The sequence below is a fragment of the Schistocerca cancellata genome, chromosome 8 (assembly GCF_023864275.1).
Source record: "Schistocerca cancellata isolate TAMUIC-IGC-003103 chromosome 8, iqSchCanc2.1, whole genome shotgun sequence".
NCBI lineage: Eukaryota > Metazoa > Arthropoda > Insecta > Orthoptera > Acrididae > Schistocerca > Schistocerca cancellata.
Genome location: NC_064633.1, coordinates 487,470,578 through 487,492,914, shown reverse-complemented (window position 1 = coordinate 487,492,914; position 22,337 = coordinate 487,470,578). Strand labels below are relative to the sequence as shown.

The 22,337-nt window shown below is 42.7% G+C and overlaps 1 long non-coding RNA gene and 1 other non-coding gene across 2 annotated transcripts in view; both read right to left on the bottom strand.

Moving 5' to 3' along the window:
• The window catches only part of LOC126095751 (uncharacterized), a 1,187,680-nt gene that overhangs the window by 190,395 nt on the left and 974,948 nt on the right, over positions 1–22,337 (bottom strand). The window lies entirely within an intron of this gene.
• Trnat-agu (transfer RNA threonine (anticodon AGU)) lies at positions 10,855–10,926 on the bottom strand. The gene has a single exon. It is a non-coding gene; the product is annotated as a tRNA-Thr (tRNA).

Sequence of the window (22,337 nt, the reverse complement as noted above, 5' to 3'; positions counted from 1 at the left end):
AAGTCATGTAGTAGGCAGGCGATCATTATTATAATTATCAGTAGTTCTCCATTCAGGCTGACTGCGTCACAATGGTAAAAGTCAAACACCAGGCAAGGAATGCCTTTCTTGCTCACATGACGCGTTTCGGAATTTATCCATCATAAGATATCCGGGAGCGATTACTGCACGTAGATACAGCGTTTCAAGTTGTATGTGGAACAAACATTCGCAGTCATTCCTTGCCTGATATATGACATTTACCAGTGCGACCCCGTCAGCCTGAATGCAAAACTACTGACTGTTTTAATTTCAATTTATGGATGTCCATCTTACTGCTTGGACGAGGGACTTCAGCTGATAAATAATTTCAAATTTGGCGTAGGATAACATATGACATAAGAAATAGTTTCTTCGTGTGATATAATTACAGATTAATGATTTTAGGATCTTTTGCTTTACTTTTATCGTGAAACTTCGCGTCTTTACAAATTTCTTGACTGTAGTATAACGGGAAATATCCCATAGGTTTTCATGAGTAAGTTTGCGAGTACCAAAATATGTTACACAAATAAACTTCAATTTCTTACACCGCCATGGAACCATAGAACTTAGCATGTGACATAAATTTCAAAATGGTTCAATTGTCTCTGAGCACTATGGGGCTTAATATCTGAGGTCATCGGTCCCCTAGAACTTAGAACTACTTAAACCTAACTAACCTTAGGACATCACACACATCCATGACCGAGGCAGGATTCGAACCTGCGACCGTAGCGGTCGCGCGGTTCCAGACTGAAGAACCTAGAACCGCTCGGCCACTGCTGCCGGCCATAAATTTCAACGTGATATGTCTACCCGTTCCTGAGAAAAAGGTGCCTTAACATACGGACGGACAGACAGGCAGATAACAAAGAAGAAACAAATTTTTTGTGTGATATAATTACAGATTTTCAGTTTTCAAATTTAGCTTTAATTATACTGTGAAAACATGTTTTTGCCAAATTTCATGATTCAAGGACGATGAGAAGAATCCTATAGGTTTTGATGAGTGAGTTTGCGAGTATATGAGACATAAATGGCCTATCTTCTTATTGCATTGACTTAGAATTTTCAGTGTCTTACATCGCCAAGGGACCATAGATCTCAGTATGTGACATAAGTTTCAGCCTGATAAGTCTACCCGTTCCTTTTTTGGTTTTTATCAGTCGGACAGTCAGACAGGCGGACAACACAGGGCTCCGTTTCTACCGACTAAGATACGGAACCCGAAAAGCGACTCAAAATAACCATCAGCTCTAGAAACTAGCTGTGAGTGATATCGAAATAAAGTAAGTGTACGAGACAAATTATAATTTCTTTGAAAACACAGTGCGTTGAATCTCTATCAACTCTCCACATTACTCACATGCTGCGCGATAGAGGCGAAATTGGTCATCCGTTGCGGGAGTTATTCATTAATCGCATTTAATGGCTTGTATCTGTTATTTATTGCATTACAGTAGCCAAGTACAGCGAGGCGTAAACGAGGAGAAAGAAAGCTCAGGCTTGCTGTAGAGCAGAGAAACAAGAAGGGTGGGGTAGCCTGCTATTTGCCGTCCCGCTTCATGAATATCGACGCGTCGGATGTCACGTGACAGATGGGACTGGCATAAAATTAGTGGGGTTTAAGGACCCAAGTTAATCTTGCGTTCCAGAACAGGTTTCCAGATAAATATGCAAATAATAACCTCAGACTCAACTTGCTATCTGACAACGCCGATTCAAGCCTATAAAGTTACTCGCGGCCAATAAACATTTACAGTCAAGTAAATCTCCGGTTAAGGGGGGGTGTTATCGCGAACACATGTTAACTTCATTTTCGCATCTGCACGAAGAAAGTCGTGTGAGAGATAAGCAAGAATAAATATCGTGTAACAGGAAGTTAAATGACGTGAATGTACCGAGTATTCAGATATTCTGAATTCGGTGTTCTTGTTCTTGTCACTTAACCAGGGCATTCTAGACCCTAGTAGCCACACCTGCACGTCAACGAGTGAGCAGCTATTTAGGATTCATTAACAGAAACTGTTTCGCATTCTCTGTGCCACATGACTTTTAGGTCAAAGCTTTTGGATAACCCTTGCTGTGGCAATGCGATAATTAGGTTTCTCATTTATACTTACGAGAGAAATCATGCAAAATATTGAATTCTTCAGAACACTGATTGGATTTGTAATTTAGCTGAAGAAATTTATGTATTTTCATTATAAATTTCGTCAGGTCTTCGCTAAGCACATGTATTTCTATTTGCACTCTCCGCATCCCTCTAATGTACCAGTCATATTCATTATGTGGGAGAATGTAGCAGTAAGATTCTTGACTCGGCATGCAAAACCTGCTCTCGGAATTTTAGTAAAAAGTAATTTCGTGATAATAACGCTTTCTTACAGCGTCTCCCACATGAGTTAAGACTTTCCGTGACGTCAAAGTGCTGATTAAACAAAAAAGTTGTCCTTCCCTTCTCTTACTCATTTCTTCCGTTGAATGAATGTCCCAGACAGCTGCATCTATAACTGTGGAATGTTAAAATACTATTCCTATTTTTTTTGCACGCTTAACCTCACTATTGCCTATTGCCTTCTATTTCTTCTACCCTACGACAAGTTATTTTATGTACTGTATGCTTGCATGTACAGGGACTATAAAAACACCGCGAAAAAAAGCTTGCTTGAACATAAACGCAAATGGTGGCCAATCCTGCGCTGTTGTATTTAACCACGAACGGCACCTGTGAAATGCCCTCAGTAGTGTTTGAATCATATTTACGCCATTTGACTTTACAGATTTCTTTATCCTGGGTTACTATTATGACCTCAACCGTAAACCATTATCAAGTGTAACACTGAAACACATGTGTTGGGTATAATTAGACATACTTAAGTGAAGTCATCTCCAAGATCTTTGAACTGGATGTCCCAAAGTTTAGATAAGCACAAAATCGCCGAAATGTGTGGCAGACGGGTAGTAAACATGTTTTCCAGCAATAAAACAACTGAGCCACAGAATGAACGTCAATACAGTATGAAACTTCCTGGCAGATTAAAACCGTGTGCCCGACCGAGACTCGAACTCGGGACAATTGCCTTTCGCGGGCAAGTGCTCTACCATCTGAGCTACCGAAGCACGACTCACGCCCGGTCCTCACAGCTTCACTTCTGCCAGTATCTCGTCTCCTACCTTCCAAACTTTACAGACGCTCTCCTGCGAACCTTGCAGAACTAGCACTCCTGAAAGAAAGGATAATGCGGAGACATGGGTTAGCCACAGCCTGGGGGATGTTTCCAGAATGAGATTTTCACTCTGCAGCGGAGTGTGCGCTGATATGAAACTTCCTGGCACATTAAAACTGCTAAGTGACTTCTCTTGGTACTCGTATGATGGGCGTCTCCGTAACCAAGGTAGCCGATGTTTTGTGTTTTAAATGCATTGTATCTGAGATAAATACCGCATACACGAAAAGCAGAAAAATATCATCCACTAAGTCACAATGCATACGAACGTGTGTGTTGAGTGATCGTGAAAGACTGTCACTGAAGAGAACTGTGACGAAAAATAAGAGGACACCCCCTCAAATGTCACTGCAGAACTGTATATCGCACTTGCCAACCCTGTCAGCACCAAAACAATCCGAAGCTGGGAGTTGCAAGGCGGGTTGCAATTTGAATTCCTACATCAGTGATACATGTGCCCGAGACCTTAATAGTGGTGCCGAAACCATAAAATCTGAACTGTAGAGCAATGGAAGAACGTAATTTGGTCGGATGAGTCTTGTCTCACACTGTTTCCATCTTCTGGTCGAGTTTACTCCCAGAAGTGGAACAAGGCGAGGATTTAGCGATGATTTAGGCAGGCATATTATGGTATTCCGTAGGGCCCATGGTTACTCTTCGAGGTCGCACTATTGTCAAGGGTTATGTGACCATTTGGCTGATCAGGTCTAGCTCATGTGTTATGGTACAACGTTTGTTCCCCAATGGTGACGTCGTGTTGCAAGACGAAAGGGCCCGTGTTCAAACGGCTCGCATCGTCCAGTGCTGATTTCATGGGCACCAGGATGAATTATCGCATGTTTCCTGGCCACCACAGTCGCCAGACCTCAATATTATTGAGCCGTTGTGGTCTACTTTGCAAGTCTGAACGTGACACTGTTTTACAAGAAAAATGCCATAAGATTCCCTTGAAAACCATACAGGACATGTATTTATTCCTTCTGAGACGACTGAAAGCTGTTGTGAATGCCAGCGGGTTTCCAACACCATATCACCACATTAGTCATGGTAATGTGTTGTGCTTATGGTGTTCCCATATTTCTATCCATTCCCTGCATGACACACATACCGACTACAATATTACGTGGCATATATTCACTTACAGCTTTTACATGGTAATAGTTGCCACAATAGCAGATTAACTGCACTGAGGATTTAGCAAATGCCCCTCCTTCTTCTGGTCAGCAACATCCTATTTTAAAGAGATTCAAGTGCTACTTCTCAGGTTTCTGATAAAATTGAAAACTCGCGTTTTATATTGTAAATTCGGATTTGATAATAATACTCACAAAATAACCAGACAAGCCATAAATGTAACTATCATGTTGTCTATGTTAAGCGTACTGCGAGCAAGAAAACAAAACAACACATTGTTGTGCGTTGAATTCTTAGTTAAAAAATATATCTAATAATATACATCGGAGAAATATTTGGGGCTATCATGGTTGAAAATGACTGCGGGAAAGAAACAAAATCACACATTTTCACATCAGAGCATAAAACAGCATTTTGTTTCACAGCATTTTGATTGTCGCAGTCGGTTTTAACAAAAAACTTTCCGAAATTTTTGGTAACAGTATTTCCTGCTCATATATTACATATTATATTTATACATTCTATATATTAAAAAATGTATTACCTATGTCCGTCCGAATGTTTGTTACAGTACAGTGCAAAAATTTGAAAATGAATATTTCGAGATTTTTGATAAAGTTGAACAACGTCTTGTCCTTATACAGTAACTACTAAATTCCATTGAATGCTGAGCGAGTTACCCTACAAAAAACAATAGAGACTCCAGTCACGAAAACTATAGACTATGTTAAACGTAGTTCAGAATGAAACATTCTCTCCCTGTCTGTCTCACTCACTGAAATAGGCACACACACACACACACACACACACACACACACACACAGGCGCGCGGGCAAGCTCGCTCACATGTATACGTATACAAACTTAGAAACAAACGCTAACATGCACATATATACAAACAGATACTAGTCGTAATAAGAAGAAACATTGGAGCACGTGAATTTGGAAGTACTTACAGTTTATCTAGTTTTCGACTTAATTTCATTGTCTCTACGAAAACATATTTGATCCATTCACGAGCATTTTGACTCTCTGACGATGAAAATCTACATGTTTATCGAATTCAAGTCGTCTTCGTCGTAAAATCGTTTCCGTGTGGAAGGTCGGAACTTGTAATAAAATATTCTGACACATCATACGTATTGTTTGCACTTCACTATGCGTACGAAAATAATTCCATTGCTCAACTTTCCACAGTTGTTGTTTTGTTTCGACTGCATTGTTCAGCAGTGTCAATGGAAAAAGAGTTTAAACAGTGCAACGACTAATCAAGAACTGGAGACCTGTTGTCAAACAGTGGTATGGAGCGTTCAGATGTGCGTCTGTACATGCAGTTACTATGTCAGAATGCTAGTGGTATATTCACTCATGTATGTCAATGTACAGCTCATTTTCTTTCACATTCAGTTGTAATGGCTAGATCAGTAATGTCTTCTTGTCTTGCAATAGTCAAGGGAAATTTCAGTTTTGAATCACATGGTCCACAGATTTGGGGTCAATCAGTAGCCAGGCTCCGACTTTTCTGGCGCTTAATTTGAGAAGAACTTCTGCAACGCGTTGTGTATGTGAAAAGTGTCAAGTTGTAACGTGGCGCTGATTCCTCGTCAGACTGTAGTTCCCCTAAAACTGGTTGCGTTAACCGGTTCTCAGGTCGGGGAATGCAAACGCATACCATCTCCAATAGCATAATCCATGGTAAAGCTATTTTGGTGTTCATGTAATTCTTCACAATGATAATCGCTTTGCTTCAAAAAAACTTGCAGTATCTGCACTTTTGTGTCGAATTTGCGGTTAACTATAACACAGTGTGTTCCGAAACCATTCTTTCAATTAATACAGGATGTAGAGAACATAAAAAAAAGTACGCGTGTTTAGATAAGGAAAACATAGACTCTAAAGGCAACTTAGAATGTTAGGGAGAATTTTGGTAGTAGTGCTAACTTAAGCGCTGACTGGGAATATCTATTGACATTCAAAACTGCTCTGTTTAAAGTTGATTGGCTCTGAGGTCTGCTTGGGAACACAACGACTGATTCGAAAGTAGGTGCTTCCAGCACGATGGGGCGCCAGCCCATTTCAGCACTGCTGTAGGGGATCATCTAAAAGCTACCGTCAAGAATGGATGGATCGGCCGAAGTGGCCCTATGGCCTGCCACCCGGGTCATCAGACCTCACGTGTCTGAATTTCGTCCTCTGGGGACATATGAAGCATCTGTTGTGTGAAACCGTTATGGAAACAGAAGAAGACCCCGTCGCCAGAACTGCCGTCGCTGCTGGTTCCACTGCGGACACTCCAGGATTCCTCGAACGGACACGACAATCAACGGTCCGACGATGTACAGCGTGCATACAGATCAAATGGCTGCGCATTTGAGCAGTTCCTCCACATTCCACAGCTGCAATTAGCAAGCTAAACTACCTTCTGGGCAAATCGTCCCTAGAATCAGATATTGCAGTCGGGGACCGTAAATATATTTGTTTTGTTATTCTCTACATACTGTATTTTTGTTGTCCTCTACCTACTGTACTAATCTGAACGAATAGTTTCGGAAGACCCTGCGTACGGTAGATCCCGCTAACCAAACACCGTGGCCAGTGGTTGGAAGAAAGCACAGTCTACAAGAAGAGCAGCAAAAGTGCTCCATAAAACTAACATACACCCTCATTGACATCCATTTCTTCTCGAATTCTAGAACATACTCTGAGGATGTAGTGAGGTATCTCGAACAGAATGACCACCTCCATGCCAATCAGCATTGTTTCCGAAACCATCCATAATGTGAAATAGTACTTGCTGTTTTTCTAACGTGACATCCTTCTTAGACCATGGATCCAGGCAGTCAGGTGGATGCAGTATTTCTTGACTTCCGAAAAGCATTTGATTCAGCACTTTACATAAGCGTATCATCGAAAGAAAGATCGTATATGGTATCAAGCGAAATTTGTAAATGGTTTTGAGAATTTCTTCGAAGGGAGAACCCAGCATGTTATCTTAGATGGTGAGTCACCGACAGATATAGAAATTACTTCAGGTGTTTCCCAAGGAAGTATGTTGGGTCCTTTGCTGCTCACATTGTACGTTAATGACGTTGCAGACAATGTCAGTAGTAACCTCAGACTTTTCGCAGGCGATGTAGTTATCTATAATGACGTACAAAACGCTGCACAGTGCTCAGAAGGATCTTGATAAAATTCAAAGTCGTGCAACGATTGGCAATTTGTTTTGATTGTTAACAGATGTAAAATAGTGCACTTCAAAAAGCGAAGAAACATAGGTTATCGTATGAATATAACATTAATGCATCACAATTGGGATCGGTCAACTCCTACAAATACCTTGGTGGTAACAGTTTGTGAGGATATGAGATGGAAGGATCACAAAGACTCGGTTGTAGGTTACGCAGGTGACATATTTCGGTTCATTGGTAAAATATTAGAGGAATGCCATCAGTCCACAAAGGAGATTGCTTACAAAACACTCGTGTGACCCATCGTAGATTATTGCTCATGTGTTTGGCACAGTACCAAATAGGATGGACAAGGGATATTGAACGTAAGCAAATAAGAGCACCATGAATGGTAATAGGTTTACTTGAACCATGAGAGGGTCTCGGAGATGCTGAAAAAACTACAGTGGCAGACGCTAGAAGATAAACACAAACTTCTGGTTAGTAAGTTTCAAACACCAGCTTTAAGCGACGAATCTAGGAACGCACTATGAACCTCTTACGTATCGCTCCAGTAGTGATCGCGTACCGAGGCTTTTGGGGTTCATTCTTCCACTGCTCCATAGGTGAACGGAACGGGAAAAAGCGGGTACAGTGAGAAGAACCATCTGCCATGCACTTCGTAGTGAATTGCAAAATGTAGATGTAAGCATATCTTGAAGTATAATCTTCGGGCTTAAACGACGAGTAAAGTTTTAGACTGTCACAATGAAGCGGTAGTAGCATTATGAACAACCAATGGCACCTTCTTATCGACGCGTATCGTTTCGCTGCATTCATCACAACCGCTACTTCTGTCATAGGGAAGATAACTGGTTCCTTGTAGTGATAAGAGATGTGAGGTTAGCAGTGACCTACTACTCGTTTATGAGTCACCTGTTATGTAACAGATAATTGGAGCATTACACTGACGGCGTCAGACCACACCGAGAGAGACCGTCACGTGAATTGTGGCGTGCCATTAGTGCACGTATACACACACACACACACACACACACACACACACGCGCGCGCGCGCGCTCACTGAAGGATCCCATGCGGGAAGTTTTCAGTTAGACCTCTTGGTTCAAATGGCTCTGAGCACTATGCGACTTAACTTCTGAGGTCATCAGTCGCCTAGAACTTAGAACTAATTAAACCTAACTAACCTAAGGACATCACACACATCCATGCCCGAGGCAGGATTCGAACCTGCGACCGTCGCGGTCACTCGGCTCCAGACTGCAGCGCCTAGAACCGCACGGCCACTCCGGCCGGCCCAGTTAGACCACTGCTGATGCTGATACTGTGGACGAGATGAATAATGATCCCATTTTTTGTTTCTTACCTCACTGACACACTCTCTTTTCTGTCAGTTTAGAGCTTACTGAGCGATACTACGACATGTCATTCATATAGTTCTCATACAGATTTTGATGCATTAAGCATGAGTTAAAAAACATAATTTGTTTTGCAAAACCGTACCAAAAGTGCGAAAAACGTGCTAGTAGTATGAGCCCGACGGGACAGTTAAAAAGATTCACCTACGAAACTTACGAGAAAGACACTTTTATAAATTTAAATACAGTCATAAGATTGTAGAACGTAGAAAACTTCATGAATACCGACTCCATACTGAAATTTATTCCTCTAAAGGCAAGTGTAAGTAGGCTGTTTAGGTTTTCTTATTGGTAACGCCACGTAGCGCTCTGTATGAAAATCACTGGCTGTGCTGTGTGCAGTCTGTGGTTAGTTTGCATTGTTGTCTGCCATTGTAGTGTTGGGCAGCTGGATGTTAACAGCGCATAGCGTTGTGCAGTTGGAGGTGAGCCGCCAGCAGTGGTGGATGTGGGGAGAGAGATGGCGGAGTTTTGAAATTTGTAATACTGGATATTAGGAACTGCTATGTATATTATGATTTTTCAACACTATTAAGGTAAATACATTGTTTGTTCTCTATCAAAATCTTTCATTTGCTAACTATGCCTATCAGTAGTTAGTGCCTTCCGTAGTGTGAATCTTTTATTTAGCTGTATTGCTGTAGCTTGAGTAACGAAGATTTTTGTGAGGTAAGTGATTTGTGAAAGGTATAGGTTAATGTTAGTCAGGGCCATTCCTTTGTAGGGATTTCTGAAAGTCAGATTGCGTTGCGCTAAAAATATTGTGTGTCAGTTTAAGGACAGTCTTGTATAATTGTTCAAAGGGGATGTTTCACAAGTCAAGACGAGACACCCTTTTTAGGGCAGTTCTAGGCACAGAAAATGATTCTTTAAGCCCTTCCTTTTCTCTGATTGTGCATGCGAAGCTTTTTGCACGATTTTTTTTTTATCGCAAGTCTTTCTTTTTTGATGTATTGGAAATTGAAACACATTTCGGCAGTGACTGTAATTTTGCACATTTTATGTTTCGACACAGCACGAAAAGAGCTCATGATACGAACACTCATATTTGTGAACAGCAATTTATCGTCCTCTCAAGCTAAGCTTAAACTACAATATTAATATTGGAACATTATCCCTGATGATGTGCAACACAAGCAAAATGTTGCATGTAGTATATCCATAGGGATAGCAGTAATAATATTGCTTCAAACATTTACGTCTTGTTTTTGTCGGCGCTGGAATGAAAATAAACTCACTGCTCAGGGTTAAAAGCAGCTACTGCTTTGGAGCGTCCTGCAGGCGCACCTACGAGCTAGTAGTTGTAATTATACACTCACCATCAGAATTCAATGCCTTTGTTTATTAGCAGCTGAAGGGGCTGCATTACCACTGTACGTATGGGATAAACATAAATCGCGGAAGCATGATATGCAAACCGGCAGTTTGACGAAAGTGACCGGGGTTGCAATAACAATAATTAAGATGTATGTTTACAGACTGAAGCGACGACTGAAAATTTGTACCAGGGCTGGGATTCGAACCCGCTCTCCTGCTCACTATGTACATGCGCTGACCACCACGCCAATCTGGCACAATGGCTTTGCACAACTGCACGAACTACCCTATCACGCCTCCCTCCTCAATCCAAATTCCCTATTCACGCCCCAGCTCACTTTTTATTTCCTCTAGACTTGAACAGTATTGCTAAGGCTCTCCGTCTGTATTAGAGTAACACCTCAACATCGAACGAAATGGGGTATCCTGCTTGAACCCCAGGCATAAGTGGTTTAATCAAATGAAATTATATGGCTCCAGCGACTTTTTCAAGTCTCAAACATCTATGGCGTATATATGCAGACTGAAATGACGAATGAAACTTTCTACCAAGGCTGGGATTCGAACCCAGGTCTCCTGCTCACTAGGCAGATGCGCTGCCCACTACACCACCCTGTTGCGATACGATAGTCCATGCAGTTGTGCAAATCCCGTGTGCCATGATGGCGAACTGGTTAGTGCATCTGCCTAGTCAAGAGGTTTGAGGCTTGAAAAGGTGATGCGAGATGCTGTTCCTTTCCGGATGTGCTACACTTTTTCCATTTGATTAACAATATCTAACTCAGTCTACAGCACATGATGTAGGCACTTTGAAGCCTTATCAAATGCTATCTTTCCTATTCAAATCATGCATGAAGCGAGAGCGATGATACATCACTATCTTAATCTCCATATGCAAGCTGATTTCTTAATCCTGGCTTTTTACGCCTGTAAGGTAAATGTACGCCACATTCAATAAAACTGTTTTATAAACGGTTCAAAATATTTTTTCTTTAAATTTATGCGAAGGGTTTTGAAACAAGACTTGCAAAAATTTCCATCTACGCAGCCGTTAAGCGTAAACTGACCAGGTGACAAGTAGCAGCAGTTCTATAAGTGGTGCGAGATGCTGTTCCTTTCCGGATGCGCTACAATTTTTTAATATTTCCAATAGTTATGTCTGCCATTCTTCCGTTTTCCAACTGCTATAAGGTCGTCGACGCAAATCAAACTGGAGGAGTAGGTCTAGAGCGTAAACAGTATCGACAAGAAACTTCAGTGCAGTGTCACAAGCAAGAAAAGTAGCTCTGCCGTGTTGATACCGCAGTAGTCCTTGAGTAGTCAAATGAAGCCCTGAAGATGAAGCTGTGTTTCAAAATGTGTACTGGCTAATATCAAATAAACTGTAGTAAAGGTAGCAGACGGACTAGATAATTAATTTTCCGTTAGGGCCAAAGAGCCACTATGGTTATCGTAAAAAGAGCAATGCCCGATGTTTGCGAATACATCCTAATCCGAACTCTAACATTGGAAGAAAGACTTTGCCACCGAAACTCCATCAGAAAATGAGCTAGAATCACTAGGCAACCAACCAGATAAGGCAGTAGGAGGGCAGCAGAGCGGAACAAAATATTCTATGTTCTCCTAACTGGCGTCCACGTTCGTCTTTTGGCAGGCGACAGTTGCCTCGCAATACGAAGCTCGTTTCCTGTGTTGGAGCTTGAGTGAGAATCCTCGCCCACCCACTTTTGATTGGTTTGGTGCAGTCGGCCACGGTGTGTTCTCGTGTGCTAACGAGTTCCTCTGAGAGAAGTACTTAAGCGCAACGTCGACAATCATTTGTTGTATGTTTCCCAGTCTCTGCCTCCCCCCCCCCCCCCTACCTCACAATTTTCGCTCTGTGGGCAGCTCAGTTCCAGGGGGAGGGGGGTTGGGACGGCTTGTCTTGGGGGGAGGGGGGGCACGACCCTCTCCCTTTCTCCAAAGTACATTTTACACTGCCTAACAAAAAAAGTGAACCACCTAGAAGGCAAGGTCGAATGTCAATGTAACTTCTCGCTCATGCACACCATCGACGTGTATATAAATTATTAGAGTTGCACTTCACTGTAATAGGTAGAACGGTTACCAGTGTTATTCGCGTTTACTGATATCTAAGGGACATGAACTGCGTCAAAATCTTGAGTGATCAGTCTGAAGGACGCGGAGATGCTGTATTCTCCTGTCATACAGCGTTATCATCACCAGACAGAGTTTAAAAGGGACCTCATTATAGGCGTCAATTTCGCCAGCTGGTCGAATCGTGCAATATCCAAATCTCTGAGGCATTCGTACGTGACAGTGGTCCGATGTATGAGTGCGTTAGGAGCGTTGATGTAAGTGCTATTCTGAGACGAAGAGGCTGGCAGCAGTTATAGTCAGCCTGTGGATAGATACCTTCTCCTCGTTGAAATATTTTCGCGGCAGAGATTGAAATATACACAAAAAATGTTCGGGGGCCGACCGCATCTTACCAGTCCAGAATGGGTGGGCGGGGAGTGTTTCCGGAGATCCGACATAAGAAATGAGCTTCGGACCACGAGGCAACCCGCCTTTTCTAAAAGCCAGCTGGGCGGCCACAGGGTACTTGTGCCACTCCACTGCCCTTCTTAAGGAGGACCCCTCCCAAATCGGAGCCGGAGGTGGGCGAGAGCGGCGGAACTCCGACGCAGGCCGAGCGCCTCGGTCTACCGCAAATCCGGAGCGGCTCCTCCAGCAGCGGCGGGGTCCGCTAATCCGGGCGCCGTTGTCCGCGGCCGAGCGCTGTGTGTCACCTGGCCTGTCCCCCGAGGGTTTAATTGAGACGTAGCGCGCCGGCGGGAACGGCAAAGCGAGAGCGAAAGGGGTGTGAGCACTTGACTTGCAGGCGACAAAGCAAACACCCCGACAGCTCGCGCCGAGGAAGAAGAACCGTTGCCCGTCCCCGCGGTGTCCGTTATATACACACTAATCCCCCGGCTCCTGAATGGCCGCGCAGCGCCGCCGGGACCAACCCTTGCACAGGGCCCGATCCCCTTCCTGCCCCTCGATGCTACCGTCCAACAGTGGCTGCGTCCGACCGGCTCCGTCCGGTTCATTGCTTATAAATACGCGACTATCCCCACCTCCCGATGGACAGCGCCACTCCCAAATTAAACACTCCATTTGAATATCACACTGTCCGCGAGGCATTTAATTCAAATCCAATAAGACACAACTGCCAGCGGCCGCAGGTTCGTGCCGTGCCGCACCGCTCCCCTGCCACAGCCCCCACTCGCTGGGTGTTTGTCGGTAATGTTTGCGGTATTTAGGCACTCTAGTCGTCTAAGAGGGCAGCTCACAGTCAGCAAGAGTAGACTAACGAGGGGACCTTGTGGACTGCACCCTCTTCGATTTTCTTCATATTTACAATACTTGAAGATCTTTGCCCAGGCGTCAGTTCCCTAAGGCATACGAAACAATTCTCAAAAAACTCCAGTACCAGACATTTATATTCAACTGACCTGTTCACCAGTAGCTGAATGTACATCGTGAAAAATTTGCAATTGTACACTCGCTGGTTCGAATCTCGCTGTTAACATTTTTAACTATCATTTCCTATTTGTGGCAAACGGAAATGCTGATTTATAGAAAGAAAATAATAATTCTTAATAAAAAAACGCTGTTTTATTTTTAATTATGATTCGCTTGAAAAAGAGAATATTTACAACAGATTGAAATTTGGTACAAAAATGCGAAATATCAGATATAAAATAAAACCTTTTTTCTTCCTACAGATCGAGCAGGATTGTTGAGGTATATAGATTTGTGTCTAAAACAGACGTTTACCATGTATTTACGAAATTTTAATTTATTTTCGTATGACCAGTAACAAAAATTGAAGACGTTATTTTTATGAAATGTTGCGATTCAGTATTGCTTATTTAACAATTCCATTTGCTAATAAATATGGATTTCTATAAAAATAAAAATAAAATATTGCTTTTAGCGAGATTCTAACCAACAACATAACGATTACAACACTTTAACGCCACACACTCACCTACATGCGCTTATGTTAATTCATCCGTCCGTCATATAGAGAAAAATAAAAGGTTGAGCTTTATAAGGGTTCTTCTTATAGTTACTTAACGTCGAAACCGTAATTAATTACCCGTATTTATCCTTCGTAGCCATTAGACAGTTGATCAGTTAACGATAATAAATTAAACAGTTGAAACTGGCCAAAAAATGTGACTGAGTAGGGAAACAAGATTGCAAACGTCAGGTCCTTCATATGCGTTAGAAAACGCAACAGGAGGGAAAAAGTGTCACACGATTAACAAGTGTAATAGCAAGACAGTGGTCCAAATAGACGCAATTGAACGTGCGACTGAAACACGTTGAAAATTGTCATGTGGAGGAGTGCATAAGATAAAATGACCCATATGGCCGTAAAATTTTCAAATAATTGCTCGTTTAAATTTCTGGAGAGTACTTCATAAGAATTTTTCAGTTTCACAAAAAGAGTACTAATAATTTAAAACCACCTATGATTTCCCTTTCATCTTACTTTTCTTGCAACCATAACATAATATTCTAACGACGGCACAGTCGTTTTTAGAAGACTTACATCTTCATTAAAGGCAACTTAAGTCGATGGATAAGAAGCATTGAGCCTTTCTCCTTAGTGGGATCTGCAATGCAAATCTGTGTTTTGTGCTAAAATTCTTATGTGGGTATTAGTATTGGTAAGTAGATACAGTAACTAAAACTAAATATGGTGGACTCAGGTAAACTTCATGCAGTGTAACATACGTAACAGAAAATGAACAAAATGAAGGAAGAATGGACTTGACAGACGAACTTTTACGTTCAGCTGAAGGTAATGACTTGCTTAAAACTCTAGAGAAAACTATGCCAAAATAGTATCTTCAAGAAATTCAGTGAAAAATGCAGGCAGACGATTTATCGATTATTGATGACGCTGTACAATGATTATTAAAAATATAGTGACTTTTCAGAGTGACACCAAAGCGATGAGTTAAAATTGAAATTTCCAGAAAGGTAAATATTCATAAAATAGCGCGCAAGTGAGGTGGCAGTGTCACTGATCAAACAGAAAAGTCAGTCGACCTAAGTAAGATGCCAGTGAAACTTCCTGGCAGATTAAAACTGTGTGCCCGACCGAGACTCGAACTCGGGACCTTTGCCTTTCGCGGGCAAGTGCTCTACCAACTGAGCTACCGAAGCACGACTCACGCCCGGTACTCACAGCTTTACTTCTGCCAGTACCTCGTCTCCTACCTTCCAAACTTTACAGAAGCTCTCCTGCGAACCTTGCAGAACTAGCACTCCTGAAAGAAAGGATATTGCGGAGACATGGCTTAGCCACAGCCTGGGGGATGTTTCCAGAATGAGATTTTCACTCTGCAGCGGAGTGTGCGCTGATATGAAACTTCCTGGCAGATTAAAACTGTGTGCCCGACCGAGACTCGAACTCGGGACCTTTGCCTTTCGCGGGCAAGTGCTCTACCAACTGAGCTACCGAAGCACGACTCACGCCCGGTACTCACAGCTTTACTTCTGCCAGTACCTCGTCTCCTACCTTCCAAACTTTACAGAAGCTCTCCTGCGAACCTTGCACAACTAGCACTCCTGAAAGAAAGGATATTGCGGAGACATGGCTTAGCCACAGCCTGGGGGATGTTTCCAGAATGAGATTTTCACTCTGCAGCGGAGTTTGCGCTGATATGAAACTTCCTGGCAGATTAAAACTGGGTGCCCGACCGAGACTCGAACTCGGGACCTTTGCCTTTCGCGGGCAAGTGCTCTACCAACTGAGCTACCGAAGCACGACTCACGCCCGGTACTCACAGCTTTACTTCTGCCAGTACCTCGTCTCCTACCTTCCAAACTTTACAGAAGCTCTCCTGCGAACCTTGCAGAACTAGCACTCCTGAAAGAAAGGATATTGCGGAGACATGGCTTTGGAAACATCCCCCAGGCTGTGGCTAAGCCAAGTCTCCGCAATATCCTTTCTTTCAGGAGTGCTAGTTCTGCAAGGTTCGCAGGAGAGCTTCTGTAAAGTTTGGAAGGTAGGAGACGAGGTACTGGCAGAAGTAAAGCTGTGAGTACCGGCCGTGAGTCGTGCTTCGGTAGCTCAGTTGGTAGAGCACTTGCCCGCGAAAGGCAAAGGTCCCGAGTTCGAGTCTCGGTCGGGCACACAGTTTTAATCTGCCAGGAAGTTTCATATCAGCGCACACTCCGCTGCAGAGTGAAAATCTCATTCTGGAAACATCCCCCAGGCTGTGGTTAAGCCATGTCTCCGCAATATCCTTTCTTTCAGGAGTGCTAGTTCTGCAAGGTTCGCAGGAGAGCTTCTGTAAAGTTTGGAAGGTAGGAGACGAGGTACTGGCAGAAGTAAAGCTGTGAGTACCGGGCGTGAGTCGTGCTTCGGTAGCTCAGTTGGTAGAGCACTTGCCCGCGAAAGGCAAAGGTCCCGAGTTCGAGTCTCGGTCGGGCACACAGTTTTAATCTGCCAGGAAGTTTCATATCAGCGCACACTCCGCTGCAGAGTGAAAATCTCATTCTGGAAACATCCCCCAGGCTGTGGCTAAGCCATGTCTCCGCAATATCCTTTCTTTCAGGAGTGCTAGTTCTGCAAGGTTCGCAGGAGAGCTTCTGTAAAGTTTGGAAGGTAGGAGACGAGGTACTGGCAGAAGTAAAGCTGTGAGTACCGGGCGTGAGTCGTGCTTCGGTAGCTCAGTTGGTAGAGCACTTGCCCGCGAAAGGCAAAGGTCCCGAGTTCGAGTCTCGGTCGGGCACACAGTTTTAATCTGCCAGGAAGTTTCATATCAGCGCACACTCCGCTGCAGAGTGAAAATCTCATTCTAAGATGCCAGTGCTCGCTACACACCGTCGTAGGAGAAAAAAGAATGGCAATATGTATAGATTGAGTACTGGTAAAAAGGGACATGGTGTCTCATAGTCAACATATGCACTCTATATGTCATTCAACAGGCATTGTGCATCGTAAATTCTCACTCCTCCTTGGTAACTGTATTATCTTACGAACAAACGCGTTGTTTCTCCACACATCACCTGCCAAACACTTTGATGATAGTGCAAACAAATTTTACACTTGCTCACGTCCTAAAATTAATCTATTCAAAGGTGCATAAAATTTCCACAAATTAGAAACGAATGGTACTATACAGGAAACTTCTCGCGACAATTTCGTTTCCTACCTTTGACGAATGCGAGACTAGTTTCTCTGAAAATACTAAAGCATTCGAAAGCCTTCACACGAATTTACCTCGAGATTATCAAAGCACAGATCAGTCAAGCTATTTAGATATGCTGTTTCCTAAAAAATTTAGCATACCATCTCTATACTGAGGTTTCAAAATTCTTGTTCATCACTGCCGTAACAACAGTAGTGTAATACTTGACAGTAGCGAAACCAGTGGTTAATACTCGGTCAGCCAATAGCATGCATATGGTCGAGATATGAGAGCATGTTAATGCAACCTTTGGTGTACTCAAAACTGATCATAAGTAATTAGAGCAAATCACTGATGAGTCACTAGGAGGCGTTGTGATCGAACTAGTAATTTATGTTCCACGGCTCTTAGGTAAGCAGTTAACTCTGATGTTGACCGCTGCAGGGGTATTGTATTATCTGTTATGCATACTCAGAATACGTATCGCTGACGTACAAAAGAGACAATTTTCAGAATCTATTGCCGAGCTTGAATTCGTAGGTGTTATCAAGAATATGGATTTATGCTGTACCTTCTGGAATGTCTTAAGGCGTATGGAAACTATTGACACTCTTTTAATCGACCATACCCAGGACACACTTGATTTTGAGCACAACCGTACTCAGACTTGAATAAGTTAAGAACTCAAAGAAAGAGAAGCGTTTTCTGTGCTGTTAATTATTTTTGTCATTTGACTGTTACGAAAATAGGCTGTTAGACGCGGGATTGTTTACATTAAGAGAAAGCTGACTATACAGAAGAAATCTACAGACAATTCAGCGGAATCTACCTGAAAATCTTATCAATACGTCATTAATCATTTTAGCAACAGAAATTAATCAGTATTTTTTTTTTAGTTATGTCGTCTTCAGCTTAGTCTCATTTGTTGTTATTTCCTTTCTGCGTGTTAAATATAAGCCTTGAACTCTCCACTACAAAGTCCATTTTGTTATATGATATTTCTTTTCGCAATTCTACTGCCATTCGTTGTATCTAATCACGTGTACGGTGATCGAGTGTAGACGTAAATTATTCATAACAGGCAGCTTATGGGTAAGCCACAAACACAAATCACTTCCAGTTTTCAACTTACCCACAGCAAATAAAACAGAAAACCGGACGCTCTCGCCCGACTCACCTGAAAAAGAAAGAAAATAAGTTAGAACTATTATTGTAGAAAGAAATGTATTTTTTACTTCAACTAATGAATTCACATTGATATGCAACGTAACTGGCAACACCAGTTGCTTGTCCAGAGCCAATGACGATAGTTCCACAAAGCAGACACTCAGGAAAGGGGACTGCCACTGGCATAGGCTAGTAATTACATTTAAACATATCTCTTCACAAACACTGTCACAAAGAAGAGTTTATGGTATGACGTACGCATTATTTGCAAGCTGAAAGGGCACATATTGTGAAAAACAGTCATATTTCTCGTGATTTACTAGTAATTTATTATAAGAATGTTTTGCATACGACAGTTCGTAATGCTAAGATAGAATCTTTAGCAGCCAAAAGAATTTTCCTCCATTAAAACGTTCTTCGTCATTAAGAAATTCGTTCGCAAGAAAGCTTGGTATTCATTGGAAAGATAACAATGTCGCTTCCTCACATCATCCTGTACCTCAAGCCTTAGAAATCACCAGAGGGAAAGGCGGAGATGGCGATGAGGGAGGGGTGGAGGTAAGGTACGCAGTGGTTCATATTACACTGAACTTGTGCTGAGGAAAAGCAGTGTTCTAACAGGTCACCCATTTCCAACTTCTCCTATGAGACTCAGATTTGGTGCATCGTCTTCGCTGACCACGTCGACAACGGGATCTTAAATTGTAATTTTCCTTCCTACAACATTCAGTTTTCTCGAATGAGGTTTGTAACCCTACTTTTTCTGCACGTTAGTTTATTATTATTATTGTTATTACCATTTCTATTATTACGCGGAGACGTAACTTTGGAACTAGTCAAAATTATTATTATTAATATTTCTATTATTACGCTGAAACATTAACTCGTAATCAGTCAAAATATGTAGCAACTTCAAAAGACTTAAAAAACACGATCAATTATATAAAAGAGAGAGTAAGTCCAAAGGAAGCAATGAAATGAATAAATAAGTATATAAATAAATATATAAGTAAGTAAATAAATAAATAAAGGTCTCCGCGGTGGGATAAAGTAGGTGTCGTAATCGGTGCCCATTCTTACAGCTTATGCGCTGTCGTACGCCTGCATGAGAGGCGTACAGAAAGTGGCTTAGAAATCTCTGTTAGCAAGTCTACTCTCACGATCTTCACTCGCCATGGGATTCCACTTCCACTGACAGTGTAACTGGGACAAAATACTTTTCCAGATGCGAAAACAACTCAGTGTCTTAGGATGATATCGATGATAAATTAAGTTGGACTCCTCATATCCGACATGTCATTGCCAGATGTGAAAAAACCTGCAGTCTCATCACAGTTGCGACTGGAGTATGATGGGGCTGTGATTGACGGACAGCGATAACTTTATACCGGTCTCTAATTACGATCACACTGTGATTACGTTCACCTGTGTTACGGATCAGCATTAAATAGCACGCTCCAAAGACTTGACACTATGCCGTACAAAGCCTTGCGTATAGTTACTGGGCGTTCATTTCAACACCAACCAATGCATTAGTTGGTGAAGCGAATGAACCGCTGTTAAAGTTGCGACGAATATTCCTCTGCATGAAATTCCTCTTGTGACTCGATTCTGACGAATATGAGCCTCTTGATGAAAAAATGCGGAAATTAACATCCTACCTGCGTGTGCGAAAGATATTGAATAAATAAGGAACTTTCACGCGTCGCGGCTGAGCATATGGAGGTGCTGACATAAAAGCACCAGATATGGAAAAAACCCACTTTTACCACGTTACGTAACGCCATACGAAATGTCGCCTCTGCAGATTGATGCCAGGACCAATTTAACATTTCAGTACTAGGACCCAACTAACTCCAGGCCAATGGAATTCCTGTCTCACTATCCCGATGCGTGCATGGTGTATCCACATGAGTCTAAACCTAGTGAAGGGGCTGGTAGTGCAAAGCAAACAATAAGGCCTATGTAAGCTGGATCCACACTCCACTGACAGCCGAGCTGACTGCCATTTTGGAAGCCCTACTATTCGCACAGACCAGCACAGCAGACACAATAGTCATCATCGCTGACAGTATGTCAGCCATACAACTGATAATTCACCACCATAACAGTTGTACCAATTCCTCAGTTTCAGCAACTATCGACGCTGTGTTTCGAGTACAGCGAAACTATCGGAACATTGTGATTGTACGAGCATGGATGAAAGGCCACTCTGGGACACCCGGAAATAAACAAGTTGATGCCCTGGCGAAACACGCATCTCTACACAGAGCTATTGAATATGATAAACTCCCTCTCACAGGTATGATGCCTGTTCTAAGATAGCAGTTGTCCTCGGACTGGCAGGAGAAACGGTCGCGGACATCTACAGTCTACAAACTACACACTGATTCATCCCACGATTTCAAGAGTATCATGGTGTAACAAGGCACAAACATCAAAAGGAGCTTCGCGACAGTTATAGAACAGCTGAATTTTAATCATTGGGATTTCAACAAACACCTCTATCGGCTCAACCTAATCGCCAACCCTCTACGTGTTCGCGGAGAGGAAGAAGATACAAACTATATATTTCTAAAATGTCCTCGGAACACGAATCACATAATCGTACTTGCAAGTAATCTTAGGGCTTCTTGTCCCAAGTTCCCAAGCAGCCTCCAAACCTTGTCAGCATCCAACGATGTTGCAACCTATTAAACAGTGTACAAGTTCGTCAACAGTGACACGTCTCGATATAGTTCTCTGCGCTGTAAATCTAATGCTCTTGGGAATTAGAATGCCAGGGAAAGACTAAATTTCATATAACTGAATATTTTCCTACGTGCTACTCAACAGAATACAGCCTCTAAATGTATGTCACTATGTACTTTCTATACACACTGGTGATCAAAATTAAAGCAACAAACCGCTATTTCCCTGTGGAATCCACGATGTAATCGTATTAACTGTCAACCAGATGTCCGTACGGTCGTGTTTTGCACGGAAGATGGCATTCCAGTCAAGGCATAACCATGACAACGATGACGTCAGGGCACATATGAAACGAGGTAGTGTTTGCCGGCTAGCCCCACAACCACAGTCATTGTGTACACAGTCACAGACAGTGCAGTATGGCACAGAGAAGATGCACACCTGACTCTCTGTGGTGGAGGGCCATAGAAAGAAAGGAAGCAGGACAGTCGCAAACAGATTTGGCCCGATGACTTATGTGAATCGTTCCGTTGTTTCTCAGATGTGGCGACAGTTTATAGAGAGCAAAACTGTATTCCGAAGACCAGGGCGGGGCCGACCACGTGTGACTTCAGAAGAGAGGACCGCCATTTGGCTGTAAGGGTACAACATTACCGCCTTAGTACTGCACGGCAACTGGCATGTGAACTCGCAGCATACACTGGACATATTGTATCGAGGCAAACGGTGTACAGAACGCTTCAGCAGAGTGGTCTTTATTGTATGAGACATGCTGTATATCTACCTCTGACGCGTCTTCACTTAAGGGAACTTTTATGGTGGAGTCATCAGTATAGCACCTGGACGGCCGAACAGTGGGCCAATGTTGTTTTCATAGATGAGTCCCGATTTAGTCTGGAGAGTGATTATTGATAGAGTCGCCTCTGGAGGGAACGTGGAACACGATTTCGAGACCCAACCATTGTGGAA